The sequence below is a fragment of the Heterocephalus glaber genome, unplaced genomic scaffold (assembly GCF_053883595.1).
Source record: "Heterocephalus glaber isolate CG9 unplaced genomic scaffold, H.glaber_assembly_v1.0 deba00001720, whole genome shotgun sequence".
NCBI classification, from domain to species: domain Eukaryota; kingdom Metazoa; phylum Chordata; class Mammalia; order Rodentia; family Bathyergidae; genus Heterocephalus; species Heterocephalus glaber.
The window spans coordinates 3,928,110-3,951,542 of NW_028258433.1; the positions used below are offsets into that span (position 1 = coordinate 3,928,110).

Consider the following 23,433-nt stretch of genomic DNA (forward strand, 5'->3'; position numbering starts at 1 on the left):
CCCTGATCTCCTTTTTGTTATTGATAGTTTTGAGGAACTAAACTTTGCCTTTGAGGAACCTGAATTTGTACTCTGTGGTGACCGGACCCAAGTTTACCCTGTGTCCTTCCTCATAAGTAGTTTGCTGAGGAAAGTGATGCTCCCTGAATCATCCTTACTGGTGACGGTAAGACGCACAGCTTCTAACAGACTAAAGCGTTTGTTGAATCAGTGTTTGTTGAAGTCTCGGCTTTATGTAGACCTACAAGGAATGTCCACGGATGCAAGAAAGGAGTATATTTATCCGTTTTTTGAAGACAGGACCTGGGCCATGAATGCATTCCATTCAATAAGAAGCAGTGAGATGCTTTTTAATATGTGCCGTGTCCACCTGGTATGCCGGCTCATCTGTGCTTGTCTGAAGCAGCAAATGAAGAATGGTGATGTCACAAAGACATGCCAAACAGCCACAGCTGTGTTCACATGCTATATCTCTAGCTTATTCTCACCAGTAGATGAATACTTTCCTAATCTACCCAATGAAGTCCAACTGAGAAGCCTATGCTACTTAGCTGCCAAAGGAGTGTGGACTATGACACACGTGCTTTACAGGAACGATCTCAGAAAGCATGGGTTCACCACTTGTGATAACTTGGTTTTTCTAGACATTAATATTCTTCAAAGGACACAGAGTATGAAAATTGTTATGTATTCAACCACCTACATATTCAGGAGTTTTTGGGAGCTATGTTCTATCTGCTGAAAAGTGATTTGGAACACAAAGAGCATTCCTCCCAGTCTTTGGAAGATTTGAAACTGTTACTTGAAAGTAGAAGTGATGAAGACCCCCATTTGACACAGCTAAAATACTTTTTGTTTGGCCTTTTAAATGAAGATCTAGTAAAACAACTGGAGGAAACTTTGAAATGTAAAATGTCCCTGAAGATAAAACGGGAGGTACTTCAGTGGGTGAAAGTACTAGCAAACCGTGACACTCTTCCTCCATGGCTAGTATTTATGGACTTGTTTCACTATCTGTATGAGACTCAAGATGAAGCATTTGTAGCCCAGGCAATGGGAAATTTCTCAAAGGTTATCATTAATATGTTGAAGGGAATCAATTTGCCTGTATCTTCCTTCTGCCTTAAGTACTGCCAATGTTTGCAGACCCTTAAACTGGCTGTAACTATGGTAAACTCGAGCCCTGCAGCTGAAGATAGGCAAGTAGATGGTTATCACCTTACTTATTGCTGCCAAAATCTCTTTTCTGTGCTTGATACAAATGAACACTTGATGCAACTCAACTTGAGCCATAGCAACCTTGATGAGTTACTAATGAAGATTTTTTTTGTCAAGTACTAAGACATCCAAACTGTAAACTACAAAAATTCCTGTTGAGGTGTGTTTCTTTCCCTCATGGCTATCAAGATACCTTTGGTTTCTTGACTTGCCAGCAGAATCTGATGTATCTTGACCTGAAAGGGAGTAAGATAGAGGATAATGGAATAAAATCATTACGTGAAGGCTTGAAATACCCAGAATGTAAACTACAAAATCTGAGGCTGGAGTCTTGCAACCTAACTGCAATTTGTTGTGCAGATATATCTAAGGCTCTCATCAAAAAGCCAGAACCTCGTATTTTTGAGCTTAAAAAAAACCTGCCATTCAGAATGCTGACACCTCCCCATCTTACAATTTCTGTTGTACAGCTGATTCTCAATTATCACTTGTCCTGGGAGCCAAGATGCCTAAGATAATTGAAAGTTGAAGATAATAATAAAACTTCATAATAGTTTAAATCTCATCAATCTTCCAACTGGAGCTGCTCACAAATGCACTGATTTATGTTTTCCCCTGGAACCCCCCCCCATTACCCCCTAATTTGGAGCCTAATGAGCAGTGAGGTGGCCAAAATCTGGATGCCAGAGAGACAGGCAGAACCAGCCTGTCTTGGCTGTATGAGCCTCTGACACCTCTGTGTGTGACTGCTGTGTGTGTGAAGAGTAATGACCATGGCTTCTTCCTAATGGGATCAGACATGATTCCTTCTTGGTTCTTCATAGATGTTTTATCCAAACATGTATTGCTTTTTTCTACCAAGTTTCTCCAAATTCACATCAATGTTCTTCAAACACATTCCAACTAATGTGTGTTGTGTGTTTGTTGTTGTTTTCTGTCATACTGATAATTGAACCCAAGGCCTTGTGCATGCTAAGCAAGTCCTCAATTGAGCTACACCCTAGCCTTTTTATATACCAAAATAGGACTTTGCTACATTTCCCAGGCTAGCCTTGAACTTGTGTTCTTCCTGCCTCAGCCTCCGAAGTAGCTGAAATTACAGGTGATCACTGCTGCACGTAGTAGTTCCTTTGTTTTTAGACCACTGTAACTTCCTTTGCTCAATATACTCCTATCTTGCCCCAACCTCCTGCCCAAACAAAAACTAAACCAAACAAAATACGTATGTATAATGTGTGTATAGAGATATATCTATGTAATATATAGTTATATGGCTTTTTAAATGAATGAGAGTCCCCATCCTAGAGCCTCAGATATTTTTTATTCTCTTACCTTCCCCAGTGTTGAGCACTGAACCTGGAACTTTCCAGCCACCAAATATGTACTCAGGCAGATTGCCCTCCTTTCCTCCCCTGCTGGCGTGGGCAGTTGCTTCACCTCTTCAGTCCCCTCTCTCTATTTTCCTTCCTCCCCCAACTTGAAGTCTAGGTTGCCAGATCCACCCTTTCAGTGTTCCCATTTTCTCTCCCCCTTTCTTAGTTTGCGCTATGATTTTTCTTCTTACCTGACACTTTTGTCCTCTCAGTGATGACATAGGATACATCTGAAAGAAAAAAACTTGAAGACCATGGTATATTCTGTAACTGACTCAACTGTTACAAAGTCCTCTAAAGTAGCACTTCCTATTTTTAAAAAATTTAAAGGAATTCATTCTGCCTTTCTGCTTTCAAGGCACTGTTGTTAATTGGGTTGTAGCCTTAAAGAAAGGTTACTGCCCTCGGATTAGTTCATGATCCTAAGAAAAGCCATTTTATTTTAGGCTCTGCAAATTTCTAAACATGTGCTCCCATCTTTCCTTTATGAGTGACTGATTCCTAAGAGGTCGTGGTGATTCAGAAGCCTGTGGGACTGCTCCAGCCAATTTGAATAAGCTATCAATAACATTAAAAGCCTTCCCAGACACTGATGTTTGCCAGCACTTACAGGCTAGTGCAAATTGGATGAGTGCCTTTTTGGTGTTTTCAATTTCTCCTTAGTGTTTGTTAAACAGTCAGGGTATTTATCAGAAATGTCATTTGAGCATAAATGCGTTATAGTATACACTTTTCATTATAATTTTTACTGAAAGTGTAGAACTTGATATCTTCTTGGATTATGTCCTTCACACCAGAAAGGAATACTGGGAGTGTTGAAAAGAAATTGTATGTGAATTACCCCAGTTAGTGGATGACAGTCAAAGCTGGCACAGCCTCCAAAGCTTCTAGCCAGGGCTGAGTGCTAAAGACTGCTGATTAGGAGGCAACAAGAACCAGGGCCTGGGATCTGTGCCCTCTTCCCATCTCTAATCAAAAGGCAGTGCCCCAGGAAGGGGGTGACTCCAGTGGAACCATAGATTGAAAAAGAAGAAATGTAAATCAAAGCCAGCAAGGCCCCTGGGTAAAATGGCTGTGTTATTATTGATTTCATCAGGATTCTGGTTGAAATTCAGGATCCTTGACATCTGTTGAAACATGAGCAAAATACATGTGTCCTTCCCTTCCATCACTTTTTTTTTTTTCAAAAAAAGTCTATCTTTGATTAGTGTCTCAAAGGAATCCATGACTACAGAGTATATAGGGACCACAATTTCAGTTCTTTTCCTCTTTAAACTAGCCTCTTCTTTGCTGACTATGAGTAAATTTTACTCAGCCCAATTCTGACAGGGAAGAAGGTTGAGATGGCATCCCAAATTCCACATTCAGCAATGGGTGGAGAGGCTTTTAAACCCAAGCCTATAACTTCTTAGCATCCAGTGAATCCAATAAGTCACAAAACTGCAAGGAGGGTGATACTGTTCAGGCCTAACAGGATCTGAAGGAAGATGCTGACCTGCAGAAGAGTAGTGAAACAGGCTGCTATGTGACTTTTATAAACAAATCCTTGTTATTTTACTCAACTGGGCATAAACTCCTATAACATTGGCTATAGCTGTGAATGTCTAGTCCAAATAAAAGTTCAGAGTTCTAAACTTCTGAAATACACCCTAATGGCACACTAATTTAAAAAAATAGAAGGCTCTTTTGGATCAGACGTACAGTGTTGATTGTATTTGCTTTGTTTTCCACTCAGGATACAAATTTCTCAAGAGCATTGATAGGGGAGTTTTTGGAAATTAAATAGACTCTCTCTATTTTTCTTTAAACTTTCCTAACAGAATCTTGTTAAGTTGCTAAATTGTCCAGGCTTGGCTTGAATTTACAGTCCTACTGCCTCAGCCTTCCAGAGTACAGGGATTATAGACTTTCACCACCAAACCTGGCTAGAATATCTTTTTGTAAAATGACTATAGTCTGAAATAATATACATCAAAATAAAATCCAGGCATAATTGAACCCAGTTTCCCGAGCAATTTGTGAGAATTTAAGTATTGTTTTTCGTAGTGTCATACATTGTCTGATGAATTGGTCCAATACAAATTCCATAAAAAGAAATGAAAGCATTAAAACTCCAATTTTCGCTGTTTTCTGTTAGTTTTAATATCAGTATTGTAGAGAAAACTCAACTTTACTTTAAAATGGAGATTGTAAGTAACTTTTATTTTGCATTATCTGTTTGTGTGGCCAAATTCCCCTCTGCTAACCTTTGAAACTGTTGGGTCTGCTGATGAGTTTTATCTGTGAAGTTGAGCAAAGTTTCTGGATTTTTGTGGATGGATTTTCTTGTTTGCTGAACTTTTCAAGGTAGCCTCTATTTTACTTGAACACAGATTAAATAAGAAAATATGCTTTGCTGAATGGAAAAGATCATCACAGAAGATTAATCAAAACAGAAAGTGCCAAATGACTAGTGTTCATCAAAAATTAAGTACCAATAGCTCCTCTGTTGACAATTTGAGCACTTTCATTGGCATCGGCAATGGGAGAGGCTAGACTTCCTTTTTTTTTTAATACATGCAACTCTTTGCTTTGAGGCAGTGGGGATAGAACCCAGGGCCTCACAGCAGCATGCTAGACAAGTACTGTACCACTGAGCTATACTCCAGCCCCACCTTACATACTACCTCACAAATACAATCAAGCTTGACTGATTCACCATGACATGGGACATGTTACAAAACGCTGATTTTTAGATGGCTTACACTTGTTGGATATCTTCCTGAAATGCACTGTATCTGCTCTCCTTTGTCTTCTGAGACAAAGTATTAAAGTTAGTTTTCCCTTCTGTGGATAAATGGTTGAGCCATCTGTGTGGACATGGTGATGAGCCTTCTGGGGCTATAAACCCATGCCTGCAGAACCATTTGCCCATTAAGCTAAGTTAGTCCAAATGTGTGTACTTTCTCACTCTCCCTGTTTTTATAGACCTTTTTTCTCTCCAGGGATCATCATGGTTATTTTCTTACCTGCCCCAGTACTCTTTAAATATAGTTAAAGTTATGTGTCTCTCAGATGTAAAGTACTGGCCATGGACTGACTTGAGGACTTGATGTATATATACAACACCAAAGAAAACCTCTTTCCTGCTGTATGCTTAACAATCTGAAAAGTAATTTTTATTTTTTTCAATTAATGAATTATTTTGTGGAATAGAGGGAGTACCCTCATATTGTATTACACCTCTTATAATGGTTATTTATTTCATCATACTCTTTTCAGTTTAAAGCATAAGAGCATTTTAGCTGGTAAGAAATTAAACATATCCAGGGCTGGGGATTTAGCTCAGTGGTTCCGCCCCCTGTCTTGCAAGCACAAGGTTCGGAGTTCAATCTCCGGTACCCAAAAAAAAAAAGAAAGAAATTAAACATGTCCAGTTTGCTTGGTGGAAGCATCTTTATAGTGTGACAGAATAGCTGTAATAGTATAATTGAATACTGTTAGATGAAAACATTTTTAAGTTATTTGAAGAAGTTTGATTGCTATAGTGATATAGCAGCTTCTATTCTTGTCCTAGAGCAATATTTACCTTTTTTCCCCCTCTTTTTACTTTTAGACTCCCCACCAGTGCTTGGTTAGTCTGAAGGTTTAAACCAGATCATTTAGGTCCCCAAATCATTCTGGACCAGTAAGATTTAGCTGCTTTTCTCTGCTAATCAACTTCACAGGATAATTAGAAATCATTCCTTTCCTTTTTAGGTTTGTTTATACAATAGCATTTTTGCTTTTTTCTTAAACTATCAGTCCATTTGATTCCAACAGGAAAATATATAATTATCCAATCGCTTATAAGTTTACTTTCCCCCACTGTTTACCAAGATAATACTTGGACCTGTCTCCCCACTCCACCGTAAAGCTGCCCTGAGATTTACTCTGCAAAATTTCTGTCTAGTTGGACCCAACTTAGAGTGGGTAAAGAAGCAGACCTGCCAGATTATGGCTGCCAGCACAAGCATTTGAGTTGGGGCTCATTTTGAAAGCAGCAAAGTAATATGGATGTAGGGCTGTGGTCATGTCCACATTTTTTCCAGATTATCCCTCCTTCTTGAGAATGTGGCCCTTGGACTGGTCAGATTATGTGAACAGCAATGAAGAAGGAGGAAATCACACAGCTGAACACTAAAACCAGGGTCAGACTACTCCGGGCTTTTTCTCTTAAGCTTGTTAACTACTCTTAACCCTAGCTCCTTAACCAGGACCTGGCACATGGTAGGTGCTTTGTTTCTCATCTGTGAAATAGAAATTATAAGGCTTACTTCACAGGTTTGTTGTAAGGGCTAAATTATATTCAGTAAGAAATCAATGGGTCAGCAAGAACCATACCAGAGCAAGATTTCTGCAATTCCCCTAGCACCATTCTTGTTATCAAGGAAAAGGACTTAAGAATACTACTATCTGTGCTGTACTGATGGGGAACAATCATTTCATAATGTCTGACTTTTGACTAAAAACGTCTTAAAGAGATCCACAGTAAAGGGGAGAGAAACTTCAGAGAATGATCTTTGGGGATATGTATGTATGTAAGTGGCATCCTAATGACTCTAAAATTCTAAAAGGAAGATACTGTAATTAGGCCCTGCTGGCTTAGCAACATCAGGCCATGCATTGTTTCTGCTTTTTAATTTGATTACCTGGAAACTTGAATCATTAAACTAAAAGGTGTCTGCGTTTTATGTCTTGATAGGAAAAGGAAAGATTAATGACACTTCACTTTAGTTAATGATCTGACTCAGCTTTACCAAGGAAATGATCTCTTCTCATTCATTTTGCATTTCAGCCTAAAACAACCTGTTCTATGACTCTATAATTAGAACTATAATATTCAAATCCAGACACTAGGAAAATTTCAGACTCACTTCCTGCATCCCCACATGTGCTATATTTGTTTGGTTTATTATCTTCTTGCTCAATGAAGAAGATTTATTTAAGTATGAGTGCCAGAAAAATAAAACTAAATGATTCACAGGATTTACCACTTAGAGTATATTTAACTTTTATACTAGTTAATCATATTTTGAGACATAAGGCACAGGAAAGGTTTTCCTGTAGTATTTACAAAACGACTTTTTAGCCCACATGAATGTGTTTTATTTGAACCCATATGACAATTAAATACTTCTACCCTGAGTGTTTCAAAGGAAGATAGTGTAATTTCCTGTGCATGGAAATGTGTCTCAAAACAGTCCAGACATGAGGCTTGCAAGGCTGTATAGTGCTGTAAAGTTGGTTTTGTTCTTAGAACATCAGATCCTGAGGTATTTAGAAATTAATTGCTGCAAAATAGCATACTGTTTACTAAAAATAATTTTTAAAATCTATGTAATCTTATAATCTCTTCTAAATAATTTTTACTTGACACTGCCACAAGCAAACTGTGGTCTGGTACTTGGACTTGATATGGCAGACAAATGCCCTCTAAAACTTTAGGATAAATCCAAGACAACTTTTATGCTAATAGGTAATTCTAAAAGAGTGTAAGTTTCCTTGGACCTCAAGACTATGCTCTTATCCTAGAGTCCACTCATTTCTTTACTAGCATACACCAGGTTGTCAACAGAAGACGGCTAGTCAGTGCCCAGGAGGCAAGTGTGTGCCTATGGGAGGCATAGTAAAGGAAGGCAATAGATGATACTAGAAAAATACAAAGCAAAGCCCCAACCTTAACTCAAAGCCATTGAAGAGAGGTGAGCATGCAAGAAACAATGAATGAATAAAGACCATAGAAAATTAAACATTCAGGTGTAGGAGATCCACAATTGTTTTCATGTTCTTGTGAATGAACTTAAGTAGGGTCAACTTTGTTAGACATTAAAAAAGATCACATTCTACAACTCTCTGGGTGGTACTTGGATACACGGTTAGCCCTCCCAAATCATTCTCTGAGGTTGATCTCCATTTTACTGTAGATCCCATTAAGACATTTTTAGTCAAAAGTCAACTCTCTGAGTAAGCTTCCCTCGAGAGTTACATGTGTGTTGATATGACAGCAGCATTGAACATTGGTACCTCTCACTACTGATTTGTGGTTTTAATGGCTGTAGTGAATGACCCTGTGGCAGATCTTTCTGAACCACCCAAAATCATGGACTTGACCTTGTAATGCCTGGTTGGCATCGACCTTGAAGCTGTACTTCATCTTAACCTGTTATCAATAGGTAGTCTCTATAAAACTTACATTATAAGCAGAAATGTCGATCCATAATCCTCCCAGGAGTGGTGTAGGGAGGGGAGAGGGAAGGTTGACTTACTTGTGTCCCATCTTTCTAAGAAAAATTTCTCACTGAGTGCAGCATTTCTTAACTGCAAAATTAACAACATAAATGTGCCTACAGTAGCCAATTTAATTAAAGCTGGTATCCAGAGCCATATAATTTAGGGCAAAAATAGGATTATGCAAGGTGAAAATGTATATCAGTGTGCTCTGAAGAATGCTGTACCCCTGCCTGTTACTTTAGAAGTATAAAAAATATTCATCCTGGATCCTCTCTGACTGAGAGAGGTTCCAATGACCATTAGCATTAGGCTGCCCTGTCAGTGACTGCCAGGAGAAAGTGGCGCACACTAATTGTACTATGCGAAACTTTGGACCATATGCTGCAAAATAATCTTGGTCACTTCAGTTGTAACAATAGGCACCCATAGTTGATCTGCAGTCATTTCATGTTCACAGTTTCTTTGCCAGAGTGTGTACCTTTAAATGAATCTGTCTTCTTTTTTCCTTAAATTTACCTTTTTTCCTTGTCTAAAGTACTTTTCAGGGAGGACAATAACCTAACACATTGAGCTTGGTGTGCACAGGAAATTTGGAAGCAATAACAGGACCATGGACTAACTTTGCAAGGCCAAGTTTTAATGAGTAATTTGCAAAGTAATTAATCAGGAGGCCATTATCCATAAAAATGGGTTAAATGCACCCCACACTGCCTTGATGTTTCTCTTGGCTGCCTGAGGCCACAGTTTTTCCATGGTCTGAGCTTCCTTATGCCTCTGAAGCTTTTCTGAGCAACGTGTCATTTTAAGGATGAAAAGGAGAAAGTTGTGAACTCCAGAGTTCACTTTTTCAGTTGAACAACTATAGTACATGAACCAGTAATGATCCATCAGTAGATCAAAAATTCATTTAGTGAGTAAGGAGAGCTATTTTTTGAATTAAATAGAATAGACTAGATATGCCAAAACACACCATGTGTTGTAAGAATAAATATTTTGCAAAAAATATATGCATCTAAACATATGCATGTATTTATACATAAATGGGTGTAAATTGTGATACAGCAGGTTTTCTTACTGTGGATTGTAAAGAAATTTAGAGCCATTATTGTGTTAAATATCTTTTGAAATATGGAAATGATAGTATTTTTCTAATTGCATTTTTTTAATATAGTGCTATATGAGATAGTTTATTTATTTATGCTTAGAAGGAAAAAACTATCCCAAGGGAATAATGTACTGACTTAAAGCTATATTAAGGCATATAAATTAACGTGCTTATGTTTATGTGGTCCTCTGAAAATATGACATTAAGTTTAAAGTGATATTTTATACTACTAGTTTAAGTATCCTGAAATACAGTATTTCAAAGCTATGTTTATAACTATATTTTTGTTTACACTGTTAAGGCATGTGCTTATGATAATGCAAATAGTTTTCAATATTTAAACATTTTAAAGAATATTTCAAAATTTAGAGTCCCAACACTAAAAAAACAAAGTCAAGGTAAATTCTAACATAAAGGTTGAAACAGAGCAAGACTACAAGTTCTTCCAAGCAATAGAGAGCACAATTGGGCTATTCTAAGGCTACCACCAATATTTTTCCCCCATATATTGTTGTAGAAATGCTATAAAACCTGGTTACTAGTGAAGTTCAGCCAGTCCCAGCACACGAAGGAAAGCTCCACAGCCTGCATACCAGGCTCCTAGGGCAGTGAAGCTCAGCCAGTCCCTGCACCTGGAAGGAAGCTCCTCGCCTCCATCCCAGGCTCCTAGGGCAGTGAAGCTCAGCCGGTCCCAGCACCCGGAAGGAAGCTGGGACAGAGGCGTCAGGGCCCTGAGCAGCGGACCAAGGCAGTGAGTGCAGAGTGCGGCCTCAGAAGACTCGCCTGAGTCGGTGCTCACTTTCTGTGCTGGGTATTGGGAGTGTGGGCTCGCTGTCTCCCCCAAGGCTGAGTGAGCTGCTTCTGGGGTTGTTGGGCAGCCAGTGCCCAGCAAGCTCCCCATGTGTTTGCACCCGGCTGTGCACAGAGCAAAGGGCTCCGACATTTCACATCGCTGTTGTCCCAAGCTTGGCCACAGAGATCCCAGCAGATGCACTTGGCTTCCGAGGTTGCCACTTGGTTCCCGGGGCTCGCCTCACCTGCCACACCCCGGGTGGCAGCTGGAGGGCTGCGTGGCCCTGAAGAGTTTCGCTTCACTTCCCTCTGTTTTGGTTTTGCCATCAGGGCCTCATTTCCTCTTATTGCTTATAATTCACTGTGTTATTTCATCAGTGCATAGCGGTTACATTCATGGTGAGGTCGGTACATTTAAAGCGTGGAATGCAAATCGGGCCCCACCTGGGGCTTTGTGGGGAAATCTGTAAACCGTGGATTGCTCTCAAAGTCACTTCTATGGAGCACACAGTCCCTGTTCCCTGGCTTTGCCAGCTCAAGGCCTGGCTCTGTCTGGATGATTCTCGCTTCGTGGCCAGTGCAGTGGGCGGTGGGGCACAGTGTGAGGGCCCAGCAGCATCTGGCCAGGATGGGGTGTGTGTGTGTGTGGTCAGGGAGGGATTCCAGGACAGTCTGGTGCAGTCAGGAGCCGCAGCTGTGCGTGGACACCGGAAAGATGGTTCCTGCAGCTTTGCAGGTGCAGCTCTGGCGTGGGGCTGTGTGCAGCTTGCAGCCTGGTGCAGGATTTGGGGCCCCAGGAGTGAGGTCACCCAGGGACAGACTCACCCTGCTCTCTGCCCAGCTCAACGTGTGGAGAGGAGGAAAGCACTCAGGGACTGCACACACCAGGGCAGTGTGGGAGGGAGATCAGGTCTCAGCCTGTGGTCACCCGCCCAGAATGACGTCACCTGGCATGAGGCAGCGACTCACTGGCCTCTCGGGGAGCAGCACCCCCTCTGGTGGAGCCCATAGCCCCAGCCAGAGTTGCTGAGCTGACCCAAGCATTAATGGTGGACACCCAGCCATCGGGATCCATTCGTTTTTCAGAGCCGCTCAGTGAAGCCAGGTGAGGTGGTGCAGCTCTGCTACCCAGCACTCTGGGAGGCCCAGGCTGGGTGACGGCAACTTAATGAGAAGACTCTGACAACACAATCACACATTAAATGGGCTGCTGATGTGGCTCAGTGAGAAGGTCCTGAATTTAATCCCCAGTACTGAAAATAAGTTTTACTGATTTGTAAAGACCTCAGTCCATGGGCAGGGCTGGACCATACACCCCCAGGAACCTCCAGCCTCTGCTGTCCAGGATGCTCTGTGGTTTCATATTTTAAAAGTAAAATTTAATAGAGATGGAGAGAATGTTCGTCCATCTCCAAGTAGGCAGGCTGGGGCTGTGCTGTCCTGTCCCTCTGTCCTCTGAGCGGAGACAGACAGCACCAGAGCAGACTGTCCCCAGGTGAGCCCCAAGACCTGTGGAGCTGAAGTCCGGGAGGTCACCTGGAGCTCGGCCAGGATGGCGTGCTCTGCCCTGCAGACTCCGCAGAAGGAGCCCATCGCTGGCCCCGCTCCTGTGACTATGACCGGAGTCTCCGCTGCCAGGCTTCCACCCTAAAAAGCAGCATTGATAACACAGACACCGGGGACCCTGGAACCAGGAGGGCAAAGGCTACTGAGCCAACCGTGTCACTGGGGCCCTGAACGTGTGGGGTTGAGCTTGACAGGCCAGGTCCCCATGCATGTAATGAGATGGTAAGAGAGCTGAGGCCTGGGGCACCCCCTCCCAGCAGGGAAGACACAGCCTGAACCCCGAGATGCAGACAGGGAGGGGGCGCCTAGGGGAGGCCACGGCCCAATGGGTTTCCTGCGATGGTGCCCTTCACCTGTCCTTCATTCAGACTGCACACGTTATCTTACTGTGATAAATACATCCTGCCTGGCAACACAACCTGGATTACCTACTGAAGAAGCCAATGAAAAATGGCCGGGATCTTTCTAGGGTTTCCCCTTCTGCATAGTGCAAGATTCATCAGCCCCTCTCACGACTGTGTGGCCAAAGGCAAGTCCGACTGCACTGGTGTGAACCCTGCAGGCCAGGTGCCCGTGGGGACATGAGAGGAGCAGTGGCCAGGGCCGTGGGCAGGAGCCACCAAGCACAGTGCTCTGGGGATGGGCACACACAGAGAGAAGGCACTTTAGGCCACCACGCTGACCCTTTTAAACACTAACATTTTAAGTTTTATTAAAAGCTAATTCTATTATTTATATAAATCCAAGGAATAAGGGCAAGTGTAAATACCAAAACAAGAGCCAGCGTAAGTGAGGGGAACAGTGGGAGGGGCCCGGGAGCTGGCCCCAGGAGGAGCTCAGGAGGTGACACCGACCACCGTGCAACCACCAGGTGCCCCAGCACTGCAGCAGGTGAAGGGGCTGCCACGGACTCTGGCTGTGGTCCCACCGCTGGGCAGGAAGCTGCAGGTGGAGCTGGCTCGGGCTCCACACATGGGACTTCAGCTGGGGCTGGAGCTGGTCCTGCAGTTCCAAGAGAAGAAAGTCACCAACTGACCATGTTCCCTCCCAGGGCAAAGCCTCCCCACTGCCCATCAGACAGCTCTGCGCACAAAGCCTCCCCAGGAAGTCCTCCCAGACCATAACGGCTGAGGTCTCAGTGACCCCAGGTCACCCCAGCACCCGGAAGCTGTCTCTGTGTCTAAAGGCCCATCCCTCCCCTCATGCCACAGGCCCACACCCCATCCTCCTTGCCCGTGGGCTGTGCCTCAGTGGGCTCAGCTTGCTCCAGCTGGGCCAGGAGTTCAGCTGGTGGATCCTCCTGGGAGTGCAGCTCTGCCCAGAAGTAGAGGGCAGAAAAGGAGGACCGGAAAGGCAGGTAGGAGGCAGAGTGAGAGGCCTGGCCTTTCCTCCCATGCTGCCTGCCCAGGGAACATGCGGAGATGGCCAAGTAGGTCTCCTGGCCTGGCTGCACGTGCTCCAGCCCCACCCTCTCCATGCCCAGTGGGGCAGTGCTGGCCCAGGCAGCCCAAGAGCCTAACAGGAGGCTCCGTGCTCTGTGCGACCACCCCTGCCTTGTTCAGGGCAGCCCAACACACCGTCTGCCCACCCGTCCCCACTGTCAGCTGCATGAGGACAGAGTCTGGTGTCTGCTGCGTGTTACACTCAAGGGCACAGGGCCACTGCTCTGTAACGATCTGAGACATGGGAGACAATGGGCATCTGTCCCGCCCACCTCTCCTCAGGCTTTAGCTCTGCAGCGCTGTGCTGCCCGGTGTCTGTGCCGCTCCTGGGCTCCTCTTGTACTGCTGTGGGTCCCCATCTAGGGAGGCCGGGAAAGTGCCAGCTACTGCAGTTCGAGGAATGCTTGCTCAGCTGTCCAGGGTGACTGAGGACCCCAAACAGCACTGAAGCCCCAGAGGGCAGGGGTTGCATCTGCTCTGGCTACTAGCGATCATAGCCGAGCCCTGGGAAAGGTCTGCACACAGTGTGTCTTCACATACGTCCATGGAATGGGGACCCCACCTGCTCTTCCCTGATGTCAGTAGGCCTTGGCCCTTTGCATCCCCACAGACTCCTGCTCTGGGAAGACCAGAGGCCTGCTGAGTCACTCTGTGGTCTCCTTTACAGGGAACGGACAGCCTTCCCCTGTGCAGGGCTCAGTGGGGCAAAGCACAGCCGGCCAGGGATGGAAGGGAATCCGGCAGGCCCCGGTCAGCACTGCCCTGGAGACCCCAGTTCTGCCCCACAGTGATGCTGAGAGCCCGATTTTCTCAGCGCCCTATTGCTCAGAGTTGCGAGCAGGCTGAGGCAGGGCTCATACCTTCCAAAGGCTTGGGGCCACAGTGGCCAAGTGCCCCTGGGTGCCGACCACAGAGCTCACCTTAGCACCATCCCTTCCTGCAGGGCGGGAATGCAGGCCCCAGAGGGGTCCAGGAGGAAGTCTGCCTGGATGGGGCAGCTGTCCAGGAAGTCCTGTTCCAGGGGCTCCCTCGGGGAACAGAGGGGAGACATGGAACTGGGGCCCACCCAGGCCATCAGGAGGGCTGGAGGCCGAAGTCCAGACCACTCTGCAAGTCACCATCATGGCTCGTACCAGAAGGGGCACAAGTGGGGCCGGCAGAAAAGCGATGCATGTTAGAAGGTAATTTCAGAAGGGACACACAGAAATGCTACCAATTCATGGCTCATTAACAAGGAGAGGTCATGGCCTGGGGCATTAAGAGCCCACCCACCCTCAGGTCCTGTGGTGGAGAGAGAAACTGAGGCTCAGCCTGGGGCCAGGCCTCCTGCGAGGCCAGCCTGTCCCTGGTGTCTGTTAACGGCTCAGAAAAAGTCAGGCCCACTTCCTGGTCCTGAGAGGCTGCCCGGCTGTGCTCACTGCCACCTTTGCAGGTCGAGTAGCCCCTGTGGGTACCACATGGGCCCTGGCCAGGAGTTGCCCTGAGGTGACACGGCAGAATAAAGCCATGACAGGACGGAAGTGACACAGTGTCCTGTGTGCAGCTCTGTGGGGACAGTGCCCGGCAGCTGGCAGCAAGCACAAGGCTCTGCCTGACCCCAGTTTGTGCTGTTTCTGCTCCGGGTAACCTTGTGCTCCCAAAACACAAACAGTTCTGTCTCAGGCTTCTACCCCAGAGGACAGGAGAAGGCCCTGCGGGCTGCAGCTCATCACTGGGCACTGCCCTTCTCCTCCTCTCAGCCCTGTCCTGGGGGCACAGGCCAGGGCCCCGGGCTCACAGCCTCCCACACCTGCCCCTGCCCAGGAGGAGCCTCCCTCATGGCCTCGTCCCCCACCCTCCTCAAAGTGAGGAAGCCGGGCGGGAGTTACACCGGGGACTCACAGTGGTGGCCGGGCCTGACTGGACCTGTCCTGGACTCGGTGGCCCCGAGAGTCTGGTGTCCAGGTCCAGGGAGATCTGCCCTGGGCTCCCGCTCGTCTCAGATTCCCAGGTCTCTGGGTCTGGGGAGACCCGCCCTGTGCTGCCCCTGAAGGCCAGGTAGTTCCTGGTGAGTGGCCTGAAGCACGGGGACTTAGCCATCCAACCTCTCACTCGCGCCCAAGTGCTTTCCCTGCACGGGCTCCTGGTGCTGCGGCCTCGAGGCCTGGGAAAGCAGCACAGCATGATCGCTGCTGACGCTCTCCAGCCAAGTGACTGTCAGGCAGCCGTCGCTGGACTGGGGTGCCCAGTGACTCCAGGGTTCCGAGTTCTGTTTGGACCTGTCGCCAAGGAAGTGAGGTTGCAATGCTAGGGTCATGAGCCAAACCGCCCCCTCTGATGAGACGACCCCGTGACCCCTTCCTTTCATAGTGGAACACATCTATCTGTCTGCTCCTTAGAAACAGCAATGAGAAACCAGAAAAGCTGCCTGTGATGTTAGAGTTTGATGAGTCAGAAGTTTTAATTCGGCAAATGTGTAGATGCTTAAGACCCAGCAGGCACAGGGAGAAGTGTGCTTTCCCATCCAAAGGGTCCATTCTCTCTCAAGACACAGTGCTCATGTCAGCACTTAGAGATCTGATGGATTTGAGGATGATTTTCTTTCCTGGGTTGACTTCAATTGCCTTTCAATTCCAATAGGGACTATAGATGATCCCAAAATGTCCAATGTAATTTTCTTTAAAGGATACAAAAGTTTCAGCTGATAACCCCTGGGTGGCCAGGAGTGGAGGATTCACAGCAGGTCGTAACTTTCAAGTGCGCGTGGATAGCTACTTAAGCACAGATACCGAGCTCAACACCAAGTGCAGTATGCAGTGCAGAGACTGCGTGAGGGGACAGCAGCCTTTGTGAAACCTCCCACCCAGCGGGGGTGCAGAACACTCTCACGCATCACTTGGGAACGTCCCTTGTGGCGCTGCTGTCCCCTCCTGTCCTCTCATCCCAAGCTGACCACGTGCTTTTTGTCCCTGGTGGAGTAGAGAGGGTAGAGCTGGAACCATTCGGTGTAAATGTTTCCGGCAGGTCTTCTTCAGGCAGTAACACCAGGCTGGGGTCCCTGCGCGCTGCTCCTCCTCAGTGGTGGCACCGTCATGGGGGTGGAGCACAGCTGTCCTGCATCCTCTGCTGACAGCCATGCATTCGGCTCCCAGGGTTGACCACTGAGCAGTTCCCACCAGCATCACTCAGGCAGGTGTCTTTTCAACCATGAGTTCTTCTTCCAGGAGACACACTTGCATGTCTGTTTATTTGCTTTATATCACTATTTTTTGCCTACTTTTTTATTTACAACATTTCATTCCCCTTTGATGTTTCTAATGAAATCTAATAATAAATTCAGGTTATTATCTTTTTTAAAAAAGAAAACCTGGTTACTTTTGGTATTTGGGTAGTTTTCTTCACAACTATTTCATCCACTGTAGAAGATTTATATCTTTTCTTTTGGGAAGAGAAAGCATTTTGCTTTAAAAATAGGTTGTTTTTACTTAAAATTGGTAAAAACAGAGAAGCCGCACAGAAACACACCCAGTGTGCTTGGGTAAAGTGATGTGGATCTAGGAGCATACTCATGGAATCACAACATGTTCTGTGAGGAGTGAGTGGTCCGTTATGCATAGAGTGGGGAGATTTCATTAGGGGTACCCTATTAGATTATTATCACAGTGAGCATCAGCGCATAGTAACTGAGGCCATGCTGCATATGTGACACAGCACCTCGGGGCTGCTTTGTGCACCAGGATGGGGTGGTGGGAAAGGAGGCCGTATGCCTACAGAGCCACATCTAGCCCAGTCTTGTTCACACAAGGCCTTTCTGAACTGAGTCATGTTCCAGCCATCAACACACCTATCTATAGTCACACCATTTCGGTCCTATATAGTTTAGAGATTAAGTCCCTGACTACAGAGATTGAGACTTGTTTTTCTTAGGTAAAATGTGCACAAGATACTGAACCAAGTGGGCGAAAGGTAAACCCGTACTCTAATGACGAACATCATCAGTAAAGCAGACACTTGATCCATAGAACGTTAACAATGGAAAGAAGGGGGAGAAGAGCTTTGGGAATGACGGTGACTGAGGCAAATTGGAAATGATTCAAGTAGGAGTGAAAAACACATACAAAGCCTTTAAATGACTACAAATGAGAAGTTCAATTTAACGCGGAGGGGCAAGGATTATGACTAAGAATTCACTTAACTGAGATGGAGACTGATTTATGACTGACAGAGAGACAGCTGGAAGCTCTGCAGCTCCACCAGGGAAACAGAAGAAAGTTACTCATTCTAAGTGATTCTCTTCAGTCCAGTAACGGTAATGTTGAAGGGAAGAGGAATGAGCCTCAGTGAGAAAAATAAGGTTAACTGCGCACAGAATAGAAATTTCCTGGCTAGGACCAAGAAACCTAAATGTTTGAATCAATCCATAATATTGTGTGTAAAACACAATTAAAGTGATAAGAAACCTGTCTTCTCAAATTGTGCCCTGAGGAGAAGTTATCATGTGCAGGTGACAGGGATATGAGGAAATATAGAATATGGCTAAAGAGATTAGGAAGGTGGCATTAAACACATAATAAAGCAAATAATAAGAATATCAACAACCTTTAGAGCCCTTGCCATCGGCAAAATTTAGGAATAAACTGAAAGGCATCAGATCACCTCTTATCCGAGCCCCACCCCATCTGTATGCCCACCCACCTTTTCCATGAGACAGGAAAAGGAATCAGATATAAAAATAAATGTGGCCGGGCCAGGGATTTAGCTCAGTGGTTCTGCCGCCTACCTCTCAAGTGCAAGGACCCGAGTTCGATCCCTGGTACCAAAAAAAAAAATAATAATAAATGTGACCAAAAACTTTAAAACCTCTTGATTCGGAGATGAGGGCCTTTCTGGTTTAAACCTGGAATAGAAAGAAAAGGCAGAAATGTCATAACTGAGATAAGATGAGGTGGTAGCTGACAGAACATGGCAGTAGAGGAAACACTGGATAGTGAGGCAGGAATTCTGGGTTCTAGCCTCGTAGCTGCTCCTGCTCAGCCTTGTGATTTTGGTGAGGAGGTCACCTGAAGTGTTAACTGTGTTCCTCCTCATAGAACAAGAGGATTGGAATAAATGAATTGTAAGATCCTTGCAGTAAAGATTTCTTTTAAGGACATAAAAAGAATAGAAAAACATAGTGAACTCAGTTCACATGTCAGGTTCAAAGTGAGTTTACTGCTCAAGAAGTAAGCATCAAGTTTCTATTAATCACTGACTTATTTCTTTTAATTTTCCAATTGCCAGCTTATTTCTGATTCTAAGTTCACATACAGATACATACATACTTACAAAACAGATCCACTACTTCCTCAAAACTTTCTTGGAATGGCAGTTGTTTTCATAAGACTCCTGCTCTAATTTCTACAAAAGTAGGCATACTCAGGGCTGGGGATTTAGCTCAGTGGTTCTGCCTCCTGCCTCACAAGCGCAGGGTTCTGAGTTCGATCCCTGGTACCAAAAAAAAAAAAAAGGCATATTCAGATCATTAAAGGGCATCATGTCTAAATTTTGTCCATATTCTCCTGGTTTTGCTCTTGTTGGAGCTGTTGTTTGCGGGAGTAGGACCCTCAGTTTACTTTTCTCTGTGGGTGTTACCTTTAAAGAATGTATTCACTAGGGGATTTAAACATTGTGTGGTAAATTATTACTTGATAGCATCAGTTATATTTATAAATTATCAAATGTAAAACATGAGGCACAAATTGCCCCATTTCTGCTGCAGGGTCAAAGTTCTTTTTTCTTCTATTTAAGGTAATTACATAGCAACATCCATAACAAACCAAAGAATATAAAAGTCATTTTAGCCTCCCAGTTAAACGTGGAATTGACTTTGTATCCCTACTGTACTAATGGACCCTTTGGAATCAGCAAAGTGAGACTCTTCTCTTGTATAAGTTCCAGAAGAATGGAAAGTTGTTTTAGAATGTAACAGTGAAGAAAAAAGAAAAAAAAGAACATTGTAGAGCCTTCTATGAAAATACACTTTCAGTACAATTGAGGCTCTGTGGCCAGAAGGTACAAATCAAGGAGAGTGAAGTTAGAGGAAAGAAGACACTAGGAAGGTGAGAGTCAGATGACAGGACTGAGTAGCCTCGGAGAAAGTCTTGGTAAGCTGTAGACACCATTCTCATCAGGTTACATTTGAATTGCTGGTGAGCTGCCTCAGAGAAGATGCTGCAGAGATAGCAGAGAGACAGCCTTCCACAGGATGTAGAGATGTGGGGTGGCCAGGTGATCAGGGATCTGCAAACCTAGGGTGGATGATAGAATTGGAGTACAAACTAATCAATAAAGAAGGCAGACAGTAAAGCAACGTTGCCATCTATTTTCAAAAAATTAACATAGCAAGCACGAAAAAGCAAAGTGTTTAAGGCTATGTCTACACTACACTTGAAAGTGAAGTCAGAGAGTCCAGGACATCTTTTAGTATTCACTGCAATCCCACAACCTGGAGTTCCCCAAGAAGTTTTTGAAACGGATGCTCCGTCTGCATTCCAGGTAGGATCTTTCTTTACTTTGTATTTTGATTCCCTTATGGGATAATTTGCCAAAGTGGATTTTGGTACTCCATTTGATCTATAAACCATAGGGTTCCTTTGGAATCTGAGCCTGAAAAGGGTGAAAAGGGTGTACATTAATGGATTAGATTTCATGTTAAAGTGCATTAAATGACAAAAATAAAATACAAAAAACTGATCATGTTAATTAAATGTTGGAGCAGCAGGGAAACATTTAGGTATGTTATTTTAAGATGCATCATGAGAAATATGAGTTTAAGTTTACAAATGACCTGCCTTGAATGTGCAATTGAAAAAAACGTCAGTGGGAAATCCTGGGGTATGGGCAATGCCATTGAAAAGAAATACCAGGAGAGACTTAAGGATAAGGAAAGTCTGTCTTTAAAAAATCCTTCCATAGTTTCATGAGGATAAAGGTGGGCTAGACACAATTTACATTTTTTTCAAGAAGTCCAGTGCTGCTTTGGAGAAAAAAAAATAAAGAAAAAAATTTGTATTTAAAAATTCAGTAAAATGTCAGGGATGGAAATGATAACTATCACAGAATATATCATAGATTTTTCTTAAAGGGGAGAGAGAAAAAAAGTGTGAGCAGGAACAGTCATTGGGATAAAAGAGGATTTCGTGAAAATTAATTTGAAAAAGTGTCATTTCTAATTGATGACATGAAAGGTCATAAAACATTTTCTGTACTTTCTTCCTTTTTTACTTAATTACTTGGTATTCTCTGGGGTATGTCAGTACATTACTGATTTTGCAACATTAGTTTTCTGTCCATGTTGAACATTACAGATGTACATTTATGTGTGTCTTATATTGCATCACCAAACAGAAACTGAGTCTAGCTGCTAGTTCATTTTTGGAATTCTTAGGCTGAGTTACTTTTCATTAATAGAATTTAAGATATATTAAATGGCAACCAGCTAGTTATATTCTAATACTTGATATTTCAACAAGGCTCTAGCTTTTTTTCCTTTCTTACTCCACAAATAATTTGTGTGAATTTTTAAAATGTGCTCCCTTAGTAGCACACTAGAAAATGCAGGATGATAGTGTAATAAAAGCTTAATTGAAATTTTAATTCTGAGATAGATTTATTTTTCCTTTGCCAGAATAAGCTAATCTATAGGGACACTTTGTTCCCAGTCAAATGGAAAAATCCTATTTTAGGAATCAACTCTAACTATTTTTTTAAAGTTTTCAGTCATCACTGGATCAAAGGCATAGATCTTGATCTGCTGGTCAAGGATTAAACAAAAATATGGACTTCAAGTGAAGTGTCAGTAAATGACAGATATACCCTGTGTTGAAAAGGCCACATGTGGTTAATTAATTCTGGCAAGTCTGAGATACATTTTAGTGACACTCCCCATTTATTTTAAGCTTGTTTTGGTAAATGTTTCCTTCCACATATTTTAACAATTATTTGATTTACTTAAGATATTTTAAGAGGCATCTTAATTCAGTCTCATAATGTATTTAAGTTGAGGTCTTTATGCAAAGTAAATTCTGATATGGGTATGACGCACTTTTCAAAGTATGTTGTGTCAAATTGTGACCCTGATTGATGGCTGGACATATTTACAAATATACCCAGACCTTTAGCTTAAGTATAGTTTAATTGCCTGCAGATTGAATAACAAATGGAATTGAGATGCATAGAAACTTGAAGCTAAGTCAGATAAAAAGCACTAGCATTACCCTCAAGTGTGTACCAGAGTGGAAGAGGAATCTGGGATCCTAATGTGATAGGTAACCCTGAAACTTAATGCCCTCAGCCTATGAAGAGACGTAATCATGTGCATGTGCAATCCTTAAATCTGTCTATTTTAAAAGGATTGTTTATGACTATCTAGGATATATACAGTAGTGATATATATATCATATGTATATCATAGGCCATAATATATATTAATATATTTTTAATTCACACACATATATATAATATTTTCTTCACAAATATAGATGGAAAAGAATGTGGAGGTTTTTTTCACTCTGTGGGTATATATAAACAAATATATATAAACAAATATATATGTACATTTATATTTAAAAATATATCCCAGATGGCTAGGAATTATTCTCAGATTGTTTCCCTGCTTTCCAAATGTTTTCCTGAACAGCACAGAAGTTGTAGAGTTGTAAATGCCCCTGGGCTCATATAGCATATAAAAGAAAAGAGTCATTGGGGGCATACATGGCTTGAGAAGCTTGAGCTTATTTATTAAAATATATTTTTGCTTTTTCTTTAATGGTTTTTCTTTTTTAAAAAGTTAAGGTAATGGAAAACTTTTCAAGTGTTTTTTTCTTTTTGCATGTGAAATTAACTGTCAGCTTCAGGCCATATCAGGGTAGAGACATCATAGAATTCCCACCACTAAACTTCTATCTTGAGATTATCAATTCTAACATTTCTAAATTTGAATTGAAGTTTCTACAGGAGCCTTTGGTCCATATTTGAGGTATTCAGGACCAAATCTGAAATTTTCAAATCACCGTAGAAATAGAATTCATTTTAATGTGAAAAACAATGCTGTGCCTTGGTGGGAACTAAGTTCTGAGGCTCCAATATTCATGTGCATCAGTGTTTATCTTTGAAGTTACATTGACAGTTTCTAAATCTGTACCAAGAAAGTCTCGATTTACTTCCAAATTTTATACACAAAGTAGTAGGAGAGAAATGATGCAGTCTGAATGTAGGGGGAAATTTTTAAATATGCCTTCAAGTGTGACTATTAATACATTAGAAGTAGGGCCGAGGATTTAGCTCAGTGGTGCTGCCACCTGCCTCACAAGTGCAAGGTCCCAAATTTGAGCCCCAGAACCAAAAAAAAAACCACAAAACAAAACCATTAGAAGAAAACATATTAAAGGATGAGATAATATAGTCTTTATGTTATTCCTATAGTAAACACAGTGGAATTTCACTAATTCATGCAGTTTGGAGTTGATGGATATTTAAATGAGATCTTAACATAGTCTATATATCTATACCTATACTGCAAGAAGAAATAAATAGTAAGTACAAGTAGAACAGCTTAAAGGAATGGCATAATATGCCATGTATGTGTTACCTGGGTGTAGATCATGTCTGTATTTTACCAATGAGAAAAGCTTAGGCTTAGAGTTTAGGTTACCAAGGTCATATATCT

General features: G+C 43.1%; 1 protein-coding gene and 1 pseudogene across 5 annotated transcripts in view; both read left to right on the forward strand.

The window, feature by feature from the left end:
- Fry (FRY microtubule binding protein) overlaps positions 1-23,433 on the forward strand; it is a 475,943-nt gene that overhangs the window by 11,482 nt on the left and 441,028 nt on the right. The gene's annotated exons all lie outside the window — the stretch shown is intronic.
- The window catches only part of LOC101726059 (NACHT, LRR and PYD domains-containing protein 14 pseudogene), a 58,364-nt pseudogene that overhangs the window by 11,111 nt on the left and 23,820 nt on the right, over positions 1-23,433 (forward strand). The window contains exon 2 of the transcript XR_015446672.1: positions 1-23,433. This exon is cut by the window's right edge and continues 23,820 nt beyond it. The product of XR_015446672.1 is annotated as an NACHT, LRR and PYD domains-containing protein 14 pseudogene (transcript).